This window comes from Triticum aestivum, chromosome 5A, assembly GCF_018294505.1.
Source record: "Triticum aestivum cultivar Chinese Spring chromosome 5A, IWGSC CS RefSeq v2.1, whole genome shotgun sequence".
NCBI lineage: Eukaryota > Viridiplantae > Streptophyta > Magnoliopsida > Poales > Poaceae > Triticum > Triticum aestivum.
This window is the reverse complement of record NC_057806.1, coordinates 289,255,758-289,264,386: the sequence shown is the minus strand read 5'-3', so window position 1 is coordinate 289,264,386 and position 8,629 is coordinate 289,255,758.

Below are 8,629 nucleotides of genomic sequence, written 5' to 3'. Positions count from 1 at the left end.
GGGCCGGCGCTGGGCCTGGCGGGCCCGCGCGGGTGGCGGCGCGGCGAAGTGGGGCGCTGCCATGTGGCGGCTCTCGGTTGGGGCGGCGGCGACGTCCGGAGCGGGGCGGACAATGTCCGGCCGCGCGGAGACGATTTTTAGGGTTTCGGGGAGGGGAAACCGAGATTTTCGAGGAGGACCTATTTGTAGGCATAGAGGGAGCTAGGAGAGTCCAAATGAGGTGCGGTTTTCGGCCACGCGATCGTGATCGAACACTCTAGGTGATGGAGAAGGCTTAGGTGGGTTTGGGGCCAAATTGGAGGGGTGTTGGGCTGCAACACACACGAGGCCTTTTCGGTCCCTCGGTTAACCGTTGGAGTATCAAACGAAGTTCAAATGATACGAAACTTGACAGGCGGTCTACCAGTAGTAAACCAAGGCCGCTTGGCAAGTCTCGGTCCAATACGGAAATGTTTAATCCCCACACATGAAAGAAAGGTAGAAATGACCACCGGAGGAGAACGAAGCGCCGGAATGCAAATGGACAACGGAGAAAATGCTCGAATGCATGAGACGAACACGTATGCAAATGCAATGCACATGATGACATGATATGAGATGCATGACAACGACAACAACAAACGGAGAAAAAAACCCGAACCCAAGAAAATAAATTACTTAACGCTGGAAACGGCAAGAGTTGGAGTACAAATTGGGAAAGTTACATCCAGGGTGTTACAACGGGTTAGTAGCATTTGCATTATCAGTTAACATCATACGAGGGAAGTGGCTTTTTCCTTGGTTAGCTTTACTTGAAGTTGATCGTGAGACTCTTTGAGGCTAGCATGAGCACCCTTCAAGACCTTGTGAGCCTTATCAAGTAGATCAAACTCCTCTTTGAGTCTAGCAAAATCAACCTCAAGTTCGGCCTTCTCGGAGTTTAGCACATGAGTAACAATGAGGACATGATCATAATCTTTCTTTAACTTAGCATGATCAACATTGTGTGACTCCTCAAGAGCCAAACGAAGACCACGCTCTTCCTCAAGAGCATTGGAAAGATCCAAAATCTCATCGGCATAGTGATGGTGTTTTCATGAGCCTCGATCATGTCATTGGCTTCACCAAGTTGTTCAAAGAGAGCAACAAAGTGCTTCTTGGATTTTCCCTTGAGTTTGCCCATAAAGGCCTCAAACTCATTAGCCTCCACATTATCTTCCTCAAGTTCATTAATGCTATCCGCCGGAGAAGGATGATTAATGATGGTAGTTTTGATGTTGGAGGTTACCTTGTTGGTGGCTTTAGCCATGAGGCACTTGGCTGTGATACTCTCATTGGGTGAGTCGAAGAGAGACACCCGTGGAGTCGTCGCAATGGCAACGGAGGCCATGGCAACCGACTCATCACTTTCATCATCGTCATCATCCTCATTGTACTCTTCTTGTACCACCAATGCCTTGGGAGGAGTCTTCTTGGTGAAGTTTCTCTTGTTGGGGAACGACTTGGCCTTGTCCTTTCGGATGAGCTTGCCACCATTGTCTTCCCTCTTCTCATACGGGAATTCCCCAACAAAATGACTCACATTGCCGCAATTGTAACAAGTCCTTACACGTTGCTTGCTCTTCGTGCCACTTGAGTTGTTTTTGCTAAAGTTTGGCCTCGAGTTTTTCTTGCTCCAAAATTGCCTTGAAGCAAGTGCCATGTGTTCATGATATGCATACTTCATATATTTGGGGTTGCTCTCCTCTTCTTCCTCTTCTTCTTCTTCAACGGTGAGGTTGGCCTTCAATGCAAGGTTAGGCCTCTTTGCCCTTTGAGAACGAGGCACCGCATTGTCGGCGGTCTTGTCCAAAATGTTCATGCCCACAAACTCATCCAACACTTCGCTTGAGGTCAAAGTGTGGAAGTCCGGTCTTTGACGAATGACGGAGGACATGGCCTTGTGATAGGGCATCATTGCCTTGAGGAATTTGCGCTTGATCCAATTGTCATCCGTGTCCTTGCTCCCGTGATCTCATAGTGAGACCGCGAGTTTGGTTACTCTCTGATAAAGCTCACGAGGTTCTTCATCTTCTTTCATTGAAAACTCATCGGCCTCATCTTGTACCACTTCATAGTTGGAGCGTTGAATGCTTGCGCTTCCTCGGTAGAGAGAGACAACACAATGCCATGCATCTTTGGCCAAGGCAAAGGGATGAAGATGAGGTAGGTCTTCGGGTGGAATTGCATCTTGAATGATGAAGAGAGCATTCTCATTGAATTGATTGTCCGCGGCTTCTCGAGGAGTGAAGTTGCTTGGATCATGCGGATATAAACCTTCTTCAATGATTCTCCAAAGGTTAGTGTTCACATGATTTAAATGATGTTTAATGCGGTAAACCCAAGAATCAAAGTCCTCATTTTTCACAATCCTAGGGGGAGGACCGGCATGATTCAAATGAGTGGAAGGAACCGGTCCACCATAAACAAGTGGTGGTTCCACATGGGCAAAGATGCTGGTGCCATTCTTACCACTAGAAGAAGGAGCCTTTTCACTACTAGCTTCCCCCTTGTCGGGGATAGCATCCGTCACCTTGTCGGCGGGGTCACCCACTTTCAACGGTGCGGTGGATAGTTTAAGCCCCTCAAGAAATTTAGTAAACATGCTTTCAACTTCGGTCGTCATGGAGGTTTTCAATGTCTCCAAGGCCACATTGAACTCCTCACGAGAGACTGAGGTTCCCCCATTGCCCGTAGACGAGGTCGGATTCACACCGGAGTGTTCCTCCACACCGTCTATGGTATCAACCATACTCTTTGGACGGTAAAGTCCTTAATAAAGAGACGAGGCTCTGATACCAATTGAAAGGATCGTATGGTTGACTAGAGGGGGGGTGAATAGGAAACTAACAATTTTTAGCTTTTCTTTAACAATTTAAACTTTGCATCAAAGTAGGTTGTCTAGATATGCAACTAGGTGAGCAACCTATATGATGCAACAAGGATAGGAACACAAGCAAGCAAGTGATATGAAACAAATAAGCTTGCTCAAATAAAGGCACGAGATAACCAAGAGTGGAGACGGTGGAGACGAGGATGTGTTGCCAAAGTTCCTTCCCTTTGAGAGGAAGTACGTCTCCGTTGGAGCGGTGTGGAGGCACAATGCTCCCCAAGAAGCCACTAGGGCCACCGTATTCTCCTCACTCCCTCACACAATGCGAGATGCCGTGATTCCACTATTGGTGCCCTTGAAGGCGGCGACCGAACCTTTACAAACAAGGTTGGGGCTCTCTCCACAACTTAATTGGAGGCTCCCAATGAAACCACGAAGCTTCACCACAATGGAATATGGCTCCGAGGTGACCTCAACCATCTAGGGTGCTCAAACACCCAAGAGTAACAAAATCCACACAAGAAAGTATGGGGGAAGCAAATATCCTTTGGTGGAAGTGTAGATCTAGGTCTCCTCCTTCAATCCCTAGCAAATCAACAAGTTTGAGTGGCTAGAGAGAGAGATCGGGCAAGAGAGCTTGAAGTGCATTAATGGTGGAGTGAGAAAGGTCAAAGTTAAGAGTGCTAGGTGGGAGAAGCTCACTTATATAGTAGCCCTCAAATCCAACCGTTACTGCGTTTTTTGCACTGCAGCGGTACAATCGGTCCTTGTCCCGGTACAACCGGGACTCACAGTGTATCTGCAGAACCCTACCAAGCGGTACAATCGGACAGGTGGGCGGCAGTACCGGTTAAGAAAAATAACCGGACTAACCGCCTGGCCACCGCACAACCACCGCATCAAAACAGGAGCTTGACCAGTACTTGGGCGGTGCCTGGCCGGAACAACCGCATGGCCTTGATCTCTTGGGCAGCTAAGTTCCGAGTGGAAGAACCGCTCGGACCACCGGTGGTACCGGTCATCGTGGAACCACCGGACCAACTGGGCCACTACCGCCCAAGAACCCCATCAAAACAGAAGCGCGAGCGGTACTTGAGCGGTGCATGGACGGAACCACCGCCCTAGCATTTGCAGAGCATGGTGGCGGTACCACCACCCGGAGGCAGCGGTACAACTGCTCGAGCAAAGCTGGTGAGCGATAAGACCCAGCGGTACAACCGCTCCAGAGAGCGGTACAACCGCTGGGCAGAAACAGTGAGCAGGAAGGATAGGGGAAGAGACAAGGAAAAACTCTCACTCTCTAACACCTGAGGAAGACAAAGAGGGGTGATGAATGTGTACGTGAAAAGATTCCCCCAGTGCTTTGTAATGAGGATTCCCTCTTGATAGTACGGGTTCCCTACGATCAAAGAGAATAAAAGCGTAGAGGACACGTCTTCGATCTTTTCCTACGAGAGGCAATAGCAATCCGATGTAAGCCTAAGCATCGAGAACCTGAAACGTATAGCACATGAGTAGACCAACAAAGGGTTGTCATCATCATCCAAAACATAAAGTAGGGAAATGCCCTTTCACTTGCTGAGTACATTTGTACTCACGTTTGCTTATTTATGTTTTGCAGAGGACACTCCGGTCTCACTAGTAGTTCCACTTGGACTTCGACTAGCTTGTATCCCAACTACGATCTTGTACCCTTGGGAGGATCTTGTAGATAGTCAGGCTTCTCCACCTTTTTCATTTGTAGTTGTATGTACTCAGACATGTTTTGCTTCTGTTGCTTGTATGCTCTGTTTGTTTGGTCATGTGACCCCTGCTTGTACTAAATGCTATGACGGCTCTTCTGGGCCTTTATCTATATGAGTTGTCGAGTTATGTTGTGATGCCATGTTGTATCTACACATATCATGCTTGTTATGCGTACGTGTAACGTGTATTGCTATGTGTGGGGTCTGACACCTAGTTGTTTATTCTTGGTACCCTTCCTTGCGGGGAAATGTCTCCTAGTGCTTCCACTGAGCCATGGTAGTTCGCTACAGCTCCGGAACACTTAGGTTGGCCAGCATGTATCCTTCTTTGTTCCCGTGTCTGTCCCTTCGGGGAAATATCACGCGTTGTTCTTTTAAGTCCTTGTAGCTTGCTACGACTTGGGTTCATACGTTGATGACCGACACGTTCATTGATGGGTTACGTATGCATGTCCCTGTAAGTTTGTGCCACCTTGGGTTTACAACTAGTCATGTTGACCTGGGTTCTCTATCATATGGATGCTAGCAAGACAATCATATACATGAGCCAAAAGGCGCAAACAGTCCCGACCAAGGTAAGGCTGCAGCCATGGGAATACCGTGCATCAGTCTGCAAGGTGATATGATGTGTTACATGCTAGATCGGTGTGACTTAGGATCGGGGTCCCGACAGCTTTGGTATCAGAGCCTGACTGCCTGTAGGATTACCATGCCAAACTGGTCGAAGTCAAGTCTAGGGATTCTTTAGTTATATAAAGGGATTGATTGTGGAAGGGAATGTAAGACTCTTTTTACTCCTTATAACTTATGTCCTTCTGATATGAGTCATCCTATCTTTCCTACGGGGTTAAGGAACTAGGCTTTCTCTTGTGTCTACCAGGATCACGAGTTACTACCCCGTAGACTCATAGGATTGGTTGATTAGAGTCATTTTCCAGTTTTCGAGTACTTCATGTGTAGTAATGTTTAGTACTATCACATAAGTACTATCACATAACCTTGAGTTATGATGTTGAATGTGGTACTACCCCTTCTTTTGAAGGATGTCTCATTTTTAGCATTTTACTCCCGTTATGCTGCCGAAATTACCCAAGGAATTCGAGATCTTCTAATGCTTTGAATTACATCCTGCATCCCTATGTTGATGTTGATTCCATCCTTGTTTTCCTATGGTTCTATTCCTCGGGATGTTGCATGCCACTCGAGCCGTTGTTGGCCATGGTCAAAGTCAAGCCAGTAGTAGTAGAGCTACTGAGGATCCTCCTGAACCACCTTCTCTGGCAGAAGTCATCTTAGGGGTTGAGGGGAACAAGTGTGATACTAACCGCTTGTTGGCACGTATTGAGGAGAACACCACACATGAGTGCAAGGAGTCAGCCACCATCCATGACTTCATCAGCTTGCACCCACCCACCTACCATCATTCCATTGAGCCACTTGATGCAGATGATTGGCTCCGTAGCATCACTCATAAAATGCGTTCCATGAACATGGCTGAAGGCGACAAGGTCACCTATGCTACGTACCATCTGGAAGGTCCTGCCAGTCTATGGTGGGAAAATTATGAGGTTATGCTTCCAGTTAGCCAGATTCCTACCTGAAGAGATTTCATCGAGGCCTTTCGTGAGCACCACATCCCTCGGGGTCTCATAGATCACAAGAGGGAGGAGTTTTGTAACCTTACGCAGAGTAAGATGGTTGTTGATGCTTACAGTAGAGAGTTTGAGAACCTTGCCCGCTAGGCCACAGAGGAGGTGTCCACGAATGCCAAGAGGTAGGCTAGGTTCCGGAAGGATCTCAAGTCTCAGCCCTAAGTTGCACTGAGATCTTCACTTACAACATTGTGATACCTTCCAGGCTCTTTTGAATAAGGCCATAAATGCAGGGACAACTCAGCTTACTTATGAGGAGTCCCGTAAGCATACCCGTGATCTTGGTTCTTCCTCCAACTCTCGTTCTCAGAAGCACCGTATTTGGGTTCCAAACACTGCTCTTCCACCCGGTTATGCACCAAGACCATCCTATGTGGCGCCTCACCCAGTTCAGTCTTATTCTCCACCTAGGCCTATTGGTGGACTGCATGTCAATGTAGGTCCATGTCGTACTTCCAAGATTTGCTACACGTGTAGAGAGTTAAGCCATATCTCTCATAATTGCCCTCTGATCAACATTGGTCCACCTTAGTCTGGAAAGTCTATTGGTCATCATAAGCCATTAGCCAAGAAGATCCGTGCCCAGTCAACTACCACTGAACGAGGACGTGTGCATCACTTCTCAGTTGAAGAAGCTCAATATGATCCTAACGTCGTTCTTGGTACGCTCCTTGTCAATTGTCATCCAGCATTAGTTTTGTTCGATACTGGAGCATCTCACTCTTTCATATCTGATATATATGCTCGCTTGCATGACATGTCATTTTGTGACATGCCAACTCCACTAGAAATTCAGACCCCAGGGTCTAGATGGCAAACCACTAGAATAAGCTATGGCAACGAAATCCTTGTTGATAGACTTGCATTCCTTGCCTAACTGATAGCTCCCAAGTCTTCAGATATTAACATCAACTTGGGTATGGACGGGATGTAAGCTCATCATGCCATGATTGATTGTTACACTAGGTCTGTTCAGCTTACACACCCATCTGGCAAGATAGTAACTATCTCTACTAGAGTTGCAAAGCGTCAGCTCTATTCACTTAATGCCAACCCTCTTCTAGCCCTTGAAGGTATTCCGGTAGTCCATGACTTTCCGGATGTCTTTCCAGAGGAACTGCTAGGCATTCCACCTGATAGAGATGTTGAGTTTGTCATAGATCTCATTCTATGAACTGCGCCAATTTCTAGGAGACCTTACAAGATGGCACCCTTAGAACTAACTGAGCTTAAGAAACAACTCGATGAGTCCTTGCAAAAGGGTTTCATCCATCCTAGTTCTCTCCTTGGGCTTGTCCCATCCTCTTCATCAAGAAGAAGGATGCTACGGATCGAATGGTTGTAGATTATCGTCCCGTTAATTTGGTCACAATAAGGAACAAGTATCCGCTCCCCAAGATCAATGACCTGTATGATCAGCTCGCTGGATCCTTAGTCTTTTCTAAGATGGATTTGAGGTTAGTCTATCATCAAATCAAGATCAGAAATGGGGACATTCCTAAGACGGCTTTTGTCACTCGTTATGGCCAGTACGAGTACACCGTCATGTCCTTCTGTCTAACCAATGCTCCAGCTGTCGTGGGAATGATTCCGACAATAAGAGAGGGGTAGGATAAAGGAGCATGATCTATCGAGATGCATATGGGTGACACGGTGGTTTTAGCAAGTTCGGGCCTCTCACGATGGAGATAACAACCCTACGTCTCGTGCTCCGGAGAGGCTTGTTTTATCTTAGTATGTATCCGGAGATTACAATGAGAGGAGAATGGATCCCCGTGCCTGAGCTAAGTCCTGAGACTAGTGGTGAGAGAGTAGAGGGAGAAGAATGAGGGCCTGCCCCTAAGTCTAGTGGTGGGGGTGGCTTATATAGAGTGTGCCACCCCTCCACCTCCTATGTTACAAAGTGGGGCGTTGATGTCATAATGTCAGCCTGCTACTAAGATATGCCTCGAGTGCTTTGTCGACCATTGGTCGTCGCATATCCGACTGAGATCAGGTACTCCGAGTGGAATGAGTTCGTCGAGTGGAGTGCTATGCTCCGAGTGGTTGTTGCCGTCTGAGTGACTTGATGGTCATCCAAGTGGATATTTTGTCGATATGAAATTTATCTGGACCCACCTGATGTGTGGACCCCATGATTTAATATATTTCGACCCTTCGTTGGCCTACCTGTTATGTGTGTCCCCAACATTAGCCCCCAAATCGGTTGCGATTTTGTAGAACGAGTTTGTGAAATACACAATTTGGTCCGAGTGATTACGAAAATACTCGATACCCGTCATCGTGCTTTCAGACAAACAAGGTTTGAAGAAAATCTCAATGGATTATGGCACTGCGCTTCATGACTGATCTGGGTAAGTTGTCGCGAGGAGCAACTTGGT